Source organism: Schistocerca cancellata, chromosome 4 (genome assembly GCF_023864275.1).
Source record: "Schistocerca cancellata isolate TAMUIC-IGC-003103 chromosome 4, iqSchCanc2.1, whole genome shotgun sequence".
NCBI classification, from domain to species: Eukaryota; Metazoa; Arthropoda; class Insecta; order Orthoptera; family Acrididae; genus Schistocerca; species Schistocerca cancellata.
This window is the reverse complement of record NC_064629.1, coordinates 479,076,310-479,088,713: the sequence shown is the minus strand read 5'-3', so window position 1 is coordinate 479,088,713 and position 12,404 is coordinate 479,076,310. Positions and strand designations below refer to the sequence as shown.

Below are 12,404 nucleotides of genomic sequence, written 5' to 3'. Positions count from 1 at the left end.
TTCGTTATAGCGTAAAATTTGTAACGAGTTTAATAACCATACTCAACGATTCGGTCATTGATTGCGTGTACTCAAATATTCTTTCTTGTATTTAAGAATTTCCTAATTGCGGTCTAAATTATTTAGACAGTCTTGTTTCAATTTCTTTATTTTGGAATATATCGACTTATAATTGATAAACGTTTTGGAGATTCAAAATTAATGGTCTTATTTTTAACGGTATTTGTTGCTAAACGTAAATGTTGCTTGCCGAAGACAGGTTTTTCTGATTTTCGCCATGTAACCACCAATCATTTTGATTATTTCTTGAAATGCCTCCAAAATCAATCATGTTTATCAGTGTCTATGTGATGTTGGTTGATTTAATGAAAAACCGCTCCAATTATTGTTGTGAACTTTGTTAAGTGCACTACCAGTTTCGGCTTTTATATCAGGCCATTTTCAAGCCGTTGTAAAAAATTATCTGTAGAGAAACAATGTCCAAATAATAGAAGTAAGCCGGCCGCGGTGGCCATCGGTTCTAGGCCCTTCAGTCCCGAACCGCGTGACTGGTACGGTCGCAGGTTCGAATCCTGCCTCGGGCATGGATGTGTGTGATGTCCCTAGGTTAATTAGGTTTAAGTAGTTCTAAGTCTAGGGGACTGATGACCTCAGTCAATATCATTGTCCACGAAACATTTTAAATTCGGCTGGCCTTTCTTTTGCTCATTTGGATGTTGTTTATCTACAACATAATTTTTCAGAATCACTTGAAAGTGAACTAATATACAGGCCGAAATCGGTAGTGGGCTCAGTTAAGTTCTCATCAGCAACAGGAACGGTTTTTCATCAATTAATATATCATGTTTACCACAGAAGTCCTCCTCCACTTACAATTTTTGTCCTCAGCTGGCGCCTGTCTGTTTTCGTTTTATTTGCTCATTATTTAATGTAAGTTGTCGTTTCACTGATGGCATGAAATATTTTTCAGTGTATGTATTGCATCCTTTTTTTTTATGAAACCAAACAAAATTTTGTGTTGTCATTTGCACCACAAAGTAACGTATGATTTTATATATACGTTACTTTCTGCTATTGTTTTAGTTTTTGAATAGCTTTTGTATACTGTTTTAGTGACGTAAGCTCATTAATTACATTAATATCTGCCCCTACTACTAACATTCTATGTGCCAACTGTAAAATTCTTGAATCTCTTCATGGCCTTTTTATTGCTATACACGCAGCTGTATTTATTTTTCTTTTAAGCCATATCAAGCTGAAGGACCGATAATCGTTTTTTCTAAGGATTGCTTCCAATAGCCTCTGATAAGCGGACATGTGTGTACAAGACTTTTTCTGCTATGAATATATTATTTTTCTAGTGTCCACCCTATTCAAAATTACTTGCAACGAAACCTTGCTTTTCTATGCGAAAATTTTCCTTGTGTTATATGGTAACGATACTAAGGCATTATTATCAACGCTGAACACTATTGTTGCGCACACACCATATGAGTCTCATTTACTAAGGAATGTCTAGAGAAGCCACACGACATACATTCACGGGGAAAGTTCAGGAGCATTGAACATACGATAGTCTTGCTCCAAACACCGGAAAGATAAAAATCTGTTGGTAGGCATGTTTAACTCAGCCGACCAGCGCAGATAGCTACTACTGTATCTGTACCAAGAGCATTAATACATTACTTGAATCACTACACCTATGATTATCTGGACCTGAATCAGTAATCTTCTTCTTTGAAACAGCTGATTGATTAATGTTCAATCATGAGGTGCTATGCAACTGCGGAAAGCTAAAGTTTTCAGAATGAGTTAGACTGTATAACACACTTATTCAATAACGTGACTTTGAAGAAATATCTCTTACATAAACATAAATTCCTTTCCTTGGTTAGAACTATACTACCATATGAATTTAATGACAAAGTTCCCAGTGGATACGAATTCTCTAGAAATGAGGTCACCTTTAAATTGAAGGTCGGCTGTAACTGAATTTGTATCTTCTTTATTTTATTTTGTTAGTGCCTAAGGCACCGTCGTATCGGTGTAAGCTGAACACCTGCACATTTAGACAAACATTAAAGATGGAACCAGGCATCGTTCCCTTAATATATATATTACCAGAAATGATCATACGGTGTAACTCAGAAAGTGAATACTGGCAGCTATCATTGGCTCAAAGCATTTATGTGCCTTTTCGATCCAGTCTCTTGTACTGGGAACATCAACTAATAATAATTATGGACGCTTACCACTCCAGAGTTAGGCCTAGGACTTGCTCCGGTCTCACCACCTAGTCCTCGGTCTTCCCACGCTTCACTTTTCCTATGTCATATAATCCACTGCTATGTTAGGAAGTTTTTGTGGTCTCATACGAAGTACATGATATCTCCATTTTTCTTTGTATTGGATTGCCGTTTGGGTTACTGGCTGGATTTCTATTTTTTTCCTTATTACTTAGTTTCTAATTTTGTCTTCCCTGGTGCAGCTTTTCACAGGTCTTAGAAATTTCATTTTTGATGCTTCTAGTCGCCGTAAATCGTAATTTCTCAGTGTCCACCATTCCACCTCATATCATAAAGTAGGAATTGCTATTACCCTATGAAATGTCACTTGTCACTCTTTTCTTGATTTACTCGTAAGTGTACTTCTTAGTGCCACGTATGAGCTGGCATCAATGATTTTTTTCTGTATATCAATGTGTTGATCACATCCTAAATGCTTGAAATGGGCTACCTGTTATATCGGTTTATTATCGAGGTATATTTTTATTAATACTGGGTGAATGGGTAAAAAGTCAATGCTCAGTTTTATTTATAGATACGGTACAGTCAGATTGTAGCTTGCATTTATCTCACTTTGGTTACGGCATGCGATTTCTAATTTACATTCGCTGTCTTGTGTGATAGCTTGATCATCCGTGAATAACATCGTATTAATATACCTCTTTCTTGCAATATTTGTGGCTCGTGGGGTTTCCTGATCATGTTACACGTATAAAGTTGAATGATGTTGGTCATAAGCTGCACCCTTGTTTTGCTCCTTTATTTGTTTATATTTCAGATGTTATTTCTTTACTTGTGTCATTTCTAATTCTGGGATTCATATCAGGCTTTTTGCGACTTGGATCTGATTCTTTGGGAGTCTTCATTTTTATATTATTGCTCATAGTTTGCCTGTGTGAATTCTTTCAAATGCTTTCTCATAATCAACAAATGCTACATGAGTTCCAGATTACATTCTCGTCTCTTTTGAATTATCTGTTTCAGTGCAGAAACGTCGTCTACGCATGATCCTCATTTTCGGAAACCTACTTCTTCCGCCATTATTATTATTTAGCTGTAGATTTTTAAGCAGTATTCGCAATGCTTCTGCCCTAGTAGTGCGATGTATTATTTCTTTCGCCTATGTTCTATCCAGAAGCGATGTTTGCTACTTTCGGTTCCTCCAGTACCTCATATTACCCAGCACATGTTAGAGAGATGTAGCAAACTTAATTCTAACATAATTCCCCTGCTGTTTAAGTAATTATATATTTTTTGCATATACTCCTGGTGATCTTCGGTTTTTGAGTTTTTTTTTATAGTTGTCATTAAATCCATCAGTTCAGTATAGTATGTTAATGGCTTTTGTTCTTTTTTATCTGCATCTTTGATTTCTGGACTCTACCTTAGTGCTTTATAATGTGTAGTCCAATCAGATGTTTGTATTACATTTTGATTTACTGCTTGGTTGTTTTATCCATACTCCAACTGGAACTGTTATTATCATCAATGTACAAATATCTGTTTGTGATTGGCGAGAGAGGTTAAGAACTAAAATGATGCTGAAGAGTTTGCATTCAAGCCAGGAACACCATCATCTGACTGGGCAATACAGTGAGAATACCTTGTATGATGAATGCAAAACTCGGGTGCAATGTTCATTAGGGTGGTAATTGTGCAAATGGAGAAAACTGCTCGTATTTATGCAGTAGTTGGTCAAACGTAATGTGTTTCAGTTATAAGTTTGATCTTAGTCTATGTTCTTCAATGGGAAACTAAGTTACTTTAGAATGTCTGTGTTGCGTTTAGGGTAGCTAGTGGAAATCAATAACATTTGCAAGGTAGTCATTCAAAACAACCGAAACACCAGGCAACTTGTCACATGATTTTACGTTAACTAATCGCAACACGTTTTGAATACTTGGTTCCAATTTGCATTGTAAATCACACATTCTAGGGCACAGCTTTAACAAATATTTTAATTTCTATTACAATGCTTCGAGGGGGAATACACGTGAAGTAAGTTAAATCATATCTGTGTCCTTCTACGTCTACCACAACACAGCTATATTTAGCTACACTCTGCTGTCTGATCACCTCGTCCATATGGCTATGGATACATGTATGTTACAGAGCCTTAATAATTAGATGAGATGTTTTTCCACGCTTAGCAATTAGCCAGAGCTAAAAGCAAGCCAGTTCCAGAATAAATCAAACTACCAATCCAAGGCAATAGCACGGCCCGAGTAATCTGTCACAGGATCTCGGTCGCTTTAGACGTCTTTGTATTGAATTTTTCTAAAAAAAGGAATACATGAAAATTCCTTTCAATGGAAGCGACATTCGCAAAGAAAATTATTTCGAGGAACTAGACATATCTAACACACTGTAATCTATGTGTAACCTAATAGCCTCTGTTCCACTACTATCAATAACTGTCATTAACATCTGAATGCAAGAAAAGATTAAGATTTTACTTTTCATGTAGTATCTTTTTCTGTTGCTATGATGTGAATACGTGACAGTCAACTGAAGTTCTATTGTTTTCTTATTCTGTTCATAATCTTACCTGAAGACTAAAAGTGACAACAAGAGCTGTATACAAATACCACGTGCGGTCAAAAACTGAATTTCGATGCACACAAAAGTTGAAGAAATATAGAAACCTCGTGGCAGGTGAAACCTGTTAATGGTATACGGACTTGGACCAGCAACCTTGCATTTAGTGACTGAGCTAATTTTTGTTGTTAATACAACAAACATATTCTCCCCATCTTATTAAAAAGTAATAGGGAGAATATTATAGAAAATAATATTCTTGTCTCCATTGAATTTTTACATTTTGTCTCAAAACAGTCTGCATTTTAAGCATATTTTCTTTGTCATTTTACAAGATATTTTCCCCACTGTCTTGTTCAATCAGAAGTCTGTGTTACTTGCTTCACTGCGAACTCCTCAGGATCATATCTGTTCTCAACTTGTCTAGAGAGCCACACATAGATAATTAAGCCGGATGGAGTGGCCGAGCGGTTCTAGGCGCTACATCCTGGAACCGCGCGACCGCTACGGTCGCAGGTTGGAATCTTGCCTCTGGCATGAATGTGTGTGATGTCCTTAGGTTAGTTAGGTTTAAGTAGTTCTAAGTTCTAGGGGACTGATGACCTCAGAAGTTAAGTCCCACAGTGCTCAGAGCCATTCGAACCATTTGATAACTATGCATTGACGGTCCGACAACAGGCTCCGAGGCTAATTTTAAGACTCCAGTCTCGCAATGTCAAAAATTAATAGACTTCCGTATGTCAGAGTCATTAACTTCAGCGAGAAAAAATGCCAAATGACGGACAATCCAGCGAAAGACACCCGGGAGATATCCAGTGTATCGTAATAATCGACGCTTATGCTATTTATGGCGGTCCTCGTTACGATATAGAATTATTTTCTCACCCAAATCGAAATCGTTTTCTGTGGCACATAGGCTTAAAATTTACGCATTTTACACTATATCGAAGTCCTCAGTTTTATATTTCCACACATACGTTGCGTATGTTTCACTAAAGAAATCTAGCCAATGCTTGTAATAAAACCTTCGCCTCCATGGGTCTCCTAAGTCATGAGCAACTTGTATGAAAATATCCGGTCGTCTCAAGATATTTAACGGTGCGTTCAATTAAATGTTGACAGACTCTTGTGGAGGACTGCCGTAATGTGTAGTTTCCTATGTACCTTTTTTATATGTAGAAGAAGCGTTAATACCTGTAAATTCTGCGTTCTCGACTGACATAAATCAGCCGCCTTAAATGTGTTGGTTGGTAAATGAGTAAACTTTTTTGTGATGCTGACTCTGCCGTCTATGAGTACCTTGCTGGTATTTTACAGGACACCTGCCATGCGATTCTGGTATGAGTTTCTCATTCATATTTCCGCACTCATACACAGGGAAGCTGTTTCGTAGGAAGGCGATTTCAATAAGTGACCCTGCACAGAGACGACGCTAATACGGAAAGTATTTAATTTGCGCAGTTTGAAAGTATGTGTAGTACGACAACTGTATGACTGCGTTGTGACTAACTGTACTTTCTCCTTCCAACTGAGTTCTAACATTTCCGTGGTATTCGCCGTGTTGATCATGCCCACATGGTGTATGCATCCATGGCTGTCGCGGTGATAGAAAATTGAGTCCAAAGTCGTTGGTAACTGCTTTATTAATGTTTTTTCTTGCTCCTTTGTATCTTTAATATTTGTTGAGTACGTCATCTGCTTGACCTCGTCTTTCTCATTATATAAACTGTAGTAAGGTCTTCACGGTCACATTGTATGCAATCTTCACCCCATAAATGCAGCATCCGCCGTGAGCTCTATAATCTTAGGCGTAGAGGATATGTCGCTATCGTATAAAGAGAAGTAGACAACTGGCAGCCCTGATGGAAGGTCCTTTTGAACTGTCTATGCCCTGAATGGTTATTATTAATTTCGATGCAGACGCTAACTTTTCGATCACATAAGCGGCAAATCTCGACATGTTTCCCATCAAATCCCATTTTGTCGTAGATTCCTTCAAGGCAATGAAACATTACTGGCCGGCGGAAGCGGCCGAGCGGTTCTAGGCGCTACAGTCTGGAGCCGCGCGACCGCTACGGTCGCAGGTTCGAATCCTGCCTCGGTCATGGATGTGTGTGATGTCCTTAGGTTAGTTAGGTTTAAGTAGTGCTAAGTTCTAGGGGACTGATGGCCTCAGATCTTAAGTCCCATAGTGCTCAGAGCCATTTGAACCATTTGAAACATTACTGAATCATACACTATTTGCAAATCGAAAATTGTAATCCGAAAAGTAGGCTGCACTTCCCAGGCGAGATGGACCGTGAATTTTTTTAAACTGTCTTAACACCTCATTCCACATTTTAGTCACTATTAATCGCTTTCGCGAATATTTTGTAATCAACATTAGTTAAGGTGATCGCTCGCGTGTTATCAGCTGCTGCAGTTTTGATCGTCTTTGTGATTAGCTCTGTTACAGCATCCGTGAATTTGATGGTTCAAATGGCTCTGAGCACTATTGCACGAGGCAGGATTCGAACCTGCGACCGTAGCGGTCGCGCGGTGTCAGACTGAAGTGCCTAAAACCGCTCGGCGATGCTACGATATGTCATCTGATTTGACTAGGTAGATTTTGTATAGCGTCCTCTGGAGTATATGCCCTTTTTTGCTAAGGAATTGTATTGGAAAACTGATTTATGCATTGACATCCTTCGAAGTAAATCATGAGCTGATACACAGCAACTGAGACCGGCAGAATACTATTCTACGCCTCTTTAACCTGAGATAATGGTCTAACCTCGTGTGACTAATGATACTAAATGAGCTGCATTACCTTGTTTCAAGTTTATGCATTACCTGTCACAAAACTTTCGATTACTTGTATGCGCGTTCGGGATAAAATCTCGACCTTTTGACCACAGCCTCCACCGTCATCGTCAGGAGCAACTCACAGTCATCACTGCTGCTGTGGTGGCCTTATAGCCCGTGGAGGCTTCTGATTGGTCGGAGGCTATCGTCGAATGTTCGGGATTTCATCCTGAATTGACACGGCAAGAAAACCGAGCATGTTTTACAAACTAATTTCTATCTCAAAGCGTCGTATCGCGTCAGAGTTATCTAGCGTTAGCGTGCCTGCCTCGTATTACTGTTACAATGTAAGAAACTATTACTCTCGCTTTAACTTTTGTCAGCTGATCTTTTGCTTAGCTGTATCTTTCACGCAGTTGACTAATAAAGGCTTAGTACTCTCTCTAATCTCAAGTAGGTGCTCCTCTGTATCAATCTATTCCTAATTTGTGTTGCTTTGTACTCTGGTTCCGGAGCATAAAGTAAGCTACAGTTAAGTAGTTACACTCCTTTATCATGGTGGATCTTTTCTTGTGCCTGACTAATGCTGATATGATGTGCGAAATTATGTGAAAAGGCCATCGGTCAAAATTCTGTCATACGTACTTTGTTTACAAGGTGTTGTGATGCACAGATATAGACTAACCGACTTGCGGTATTTATTGTGATACACGAGCAAGTCATTCTGTTTGGCTATTTTAGCCTCTAGATGTCTGATAACTGAAAGCGACTGATTACGCTTTGTAGATAACTGTTAAATTACGTATTACTTGTTTGATATATACGGCTAAATAAACAATTAAAGTCATTAGCGGTGATCATGTGGGCGGCTACGTCTATTACGGAAAATTCGATAGATTATTGTTGGTGTTTTCTCCAGAAGCTGTGTAAATATAAATAATAAATACAAAAAGTTAGTTGTATGTGGTGACTTCAATATTAATTGTATAAGTGATTGTGCAAGGAAGCGGATGCTGGTAGACCTCTTTAATTCATATAATCTTATGCAAACCGTATTCTTTCCAACGATAGTGCAAGGGAACAGTAGAACAACCATAGACAACATTTTTGTTCATTCCGCATTACTAGAAGGGCATTCTGTTAGCAAAAAGGTGAATGGCCTTTCAGATCATGATGCACAAATTTTAACTTTAAAAGATTTTTGTGCTGCCACACGTGTTAAATATAGTCATCAGCTGTCAGGAAAGCTGATCCAGTTGCTGTAGAGACCTTTGTACACCTTATAAAGGAACAAGAGTGGCAAGATGTTTATAGCGCTGATACAGTAGACGATAAATATAATGCTTTTCTCAAGACTTTTCTCATGCTCTTTGAAAGTTGCTTTACGTTAGAACGTTTCAAACAGGGTACTAGCACAAACACGCAGCCTGGGTGGCTGACTAGAGGGATAAGAATATCTTGTAGAACACAGTGGCAATTATATCAAAACATTAGAAACAGTCAAAATCTAAATGCAGCAGCCCATTACAAACAGTATTGTAAGGTGCTTAAAAATGTTATTAGGTAGGCAAAAAGTGTGTGGTATGCAGATAGAATAGCTAAGTCTCAGGATAAAATTAAAACCATATGGTCAGTCGTAAAGGAAGTTGCTGGTCTGCAGAGACAGGTCGAGGACATAGAATCAGTGCGTAGTGGGAATGTCCGTGTTACTGATAAGTCGCATATATGTACAGTATTTAATAATCACTTTCTGAATATAGCAGGTGAACTAAATAGAAACCTAGTCCCAACAGGGAATCATATAGCGCTCTTAGAAAAAAGTTTTCCGAGGCTGTTACCTGAAATGCTCCTCCATGATACTGACAAGAGGGAGATTGAGTTAATAATTAAATCACTAAAGACCAAGAACTCTCATTGATATGACGGGGTATCTAGCAGAATACTGAAGTATTGTTCTATGTATGTTAGCCCAGTTCTCAGCCATATCTGTAACTTTTCCTTTAGGAGTGGTCGGTTTCCTGACCGATTAAAGTACTCGGTAGTGAAGCCACTTTATAAAAAGGGAGACATTGATAATGTCGACAATTTTAGACCTATTTCTATGCTATCGGTGTTTGCTAAAGTTATCGAGAAGGTTGTATATACAACGTTACTGGAGCATTTAAATTCACCTAATTTGCTGTCAAATGTTCAGTTTGGTTTTAGAAATGGTTTAACAACTGAAAATGCTATATTCTCTTTTCTCTGTGAGGTTTTGGACGGATTAAATAGAAGGTTCCGAACGCTAAGTGTTTTCTTTGATTTAACGAAGGCTTTTGACTGTGTTGACCACAAAATATTACTGCAGAAGTTGGACCATTATGGAGTAAGGGGAGTGGCTTACAATTGGTTCGCCTCTTACTTTAAGAACAGAAAGCAGAGGGTAATTCTCCGCAATATTGAGAGTGGTAGTGATGTTCAGTCCCAATGGGGCACTGTTAAGTGGGGCGTTCCCCAAGGGTCGGTGCTGGGGCCACTGCTGTTTCTTATTTATATAAATGATATGCCTTCTAGTATTACAGGTGACTCAAAAATATTTCTGTTTGCTGATGACACCAGCTTGATAGTGAAGGATCTTGTGTGTAATATTGAAACAGTAACAAGTAATGTAGTTCATGAAATAAGTTCGTGGCTTGTGGAAAATAATTTGATGCTAAATCTCAGTAAGACTCAGTTTTTACAGTTTCTAACTCACAATTCAACAAGAACCGATATTTTGATCAGACAGAATAGGCATATTATAAGCGAGACGGAACAGTTCAAGTTCCTAGGCGTTCGGATAGATAGTAAGCTGTTGTGGAAAGCCCATGTCCAGGATCTTGTTCAGAAGCTAAATGCTGCTTTATTTGCCAATAGAACAGTATCTGAAATAAGTGACACTTCAACACGAAAAGTAGTCTACTTCGCATATTTTCATACGCTTATGTCGTATGTTATTATTTTTTGGGGTAATTCTCCTGATTCAAAAATGGTATTTTCGGCTAAAAAACGGGCTGTTCGAGCTATATGTGGTGTAAGTTCGAGAACCTCTTCTCGACCCCTATTCAAAAATCTGGGAAGTCTGACATTGCCCTCACAGTATATATTTTCTTTAATGTCGTTTGTTGTTAGCAATATTAGCCTATTCCCAAGAGTTAGCAGCTTTCACTCAGTTAATACTAGGCAGAAATCAAATCTGCATGTAGAATGCACTTCCTTGACTCTTGTGCAGAAAGGAGTGCAGTATTCTGCTGCATCCATTTTCAATAAGCTACCACAAGAACTTAAAAATCTTAGCAGTAGCCCAAACTCTTTTAAGTCTAAACTGAAGAGTTTCCTCATGGCTCACGCCTTCTATTCTGTCGAGGAGCTCCTGGAAGAGCTAAAAAATTAAGCAAAGTCCAGTGTTACATTGTTGATTTATCTTCATTTAAACTTACGACTTGTCACCTGAATATGTTTTTTTTATATTTCATTTTATCTGTTTCTAATATCGTGTTACAATTTCATGTATTGACTCGTTCCATGACCATGGAGACTTCTCCTTAATTTGGTCCCACGGAACAATAAATAATTAAATAAAATAAATAAATCTAGGTGCTTAAAAATTTAGCTGCGCAGACCCAATTTGATTCCGTAAAAATCACAGACGTGCATTCTGTTCCATCTCGAATTAACACTGCGTGTCGGCTGGTCTCCCAACATTCATCATCCGATCTCCGTCGGTGCTTTCCCTCGATGATCAGAGTGGGCTCTGCCTGTGCTCTGTTTTTTATTCCAGTAACTTTAACCATATAGGTAGACTTATTGATATTGTGTTGCATTCGCCGCTCTGCATAATTAGTCAACACCCGGGCTGCAGCTACAGGGACCGTCCATTGTGTGCGGAAGTGCATCACCTCCCCACAAGCAGCACTAGTAAGCTAACGTCAATCGTATGGAGTCAGTATCTCTGAAACTGTATATCAAGGTAATATAAATTGCTTTAGGGAAGAACAGTGCACAGCACTCTCACCCTATTATCCACATTAAAACCCTTTCCCACCTGATATTCCTCATTAGCAAACTCCAGTATTGATCCTTATGCCTCCAGTGGCTTACGTAGGATGTCGTTCGGAATATCAAAAGGCAGATTATAGATTCGAATTATAATTGAGCTAAGTCCTTTCAAAAAGTCATATTGTGTGCCGGTTACTTCATCTTTTCATAGAAGAATTTTATAAAATGGTCACTGGTTCACTTACGTAATTGGGGGCATTGTAGATCAAATGGGATTCAAATACGAAAAACGCAAAGCCCTACTGGAACAATGATGTTCGGTGTAATACTACAGAAAAGCTCTGTTTCTTCTATTTCACTCTGACTGGAAGTTCTATCTGCCCAGGATGTTTACGTACGGCAAGTAGAGCGTTGGTGCACATGACATATTGCTATGGCAGCGGAAGTGCAACTGGACTGGCACGACTCACGACCCATCCTCAAAGCTTAACTTTCAGCATAAACCCCTTTCTGCTTTCGATATTTTAAAAAAGCTGTGGAGCAGACTTTACTGATCCATCGCACCCGGAAGAAAGGACATTGGGAACAAATGCCTTACCAACAACCTAGGTGATTTCTTGTAGGAATATTATTATTAAATAGTATCATGAAGACGTAAATGAAAATGATAACAGTGATAACTGACTCTCTCTCTCTGTGGAATGTGAAAAACCAGAAACGCCATAAAATGGTCCCCATTCAGTCTTCGAGGTTGACTGACTGATACTAATAGAAATGATT

At 38.5% G+C, this 12,404-nt stretch overlaps 1 protein-coding gene across 1 annotated transcript in view; it reads right to left on the bottom strand.

Annotated features, from left to right (window-relative positions):
• Positions 1-12,404, bottom strand: part of LOC126184269 (uncharacterized) — a 324,304-nt gene that overhangs the window by 194,061 nt on the left and 117,839 nt on the right. The window lies entirely within an intron of this gene.